We start from the raw sequence: 313 nt of genomic DNA, 5'->3' as shown, positions 1-313 counted from the left end.
ATCAATCATAATTTCTGATATCTTGGTAAAATTCAACGTGCATATCTTGTTCTTTTTCATAAAACTCGTATCGGTGGTGCTCCACCGATAGAGGCAAGCAATGCTATCGCCAGCATTTTTGAACTTTCTATAACAGGAGTAGTATAAAAGCCTGAGCAGCTCCTCTTCAGTCACCGTCAACATGAAGGTCTTGTTGCTGTTCGCTCTCGTTGCGGCTGCTGCCGCCTGGCCGAACTTTGGGCTTCAGTCGGAACGCCGGAGGTGAGCATTATTTTAGTTACATGGAGTCATAAAAAGCTTTAGAATATAGTCG

At 43.8% G+C, this 313-nt stretch overlaps 1 pseudogene; it reads left to right on the top strand.

Annotated features, from left to right (window-relative positions):
- The first annotated feature begins 166 nt into the window (after positions 1–166).
- LOC119590492 overlaps positions 167–313 on the top strand; it is a 2,394-nt pseudogene continuing 2,247 nt past the window's right edge.

The sequence above is a fragment of the Penaeus monodon genome, chromosome 27, assembly GCF_015228065.2.
Source record: "Penaeus monodon isolate SGIC_2016 chromosome 27, NSTDA_Pmon_1, whole genome shotgun sequence".
Classification (NCBI taxonomy): domain Eukaryota; kingdom Metazoa; phylum Arthropoda; class Malacostraca; order Decapoda; family Penaeidae; genus Penaeus; species Penaeus monodon.
Note: the sequence above shows the minus strand (reverse complement) of the source record. Positions and strands in the feature narration are given on the sequence as shown.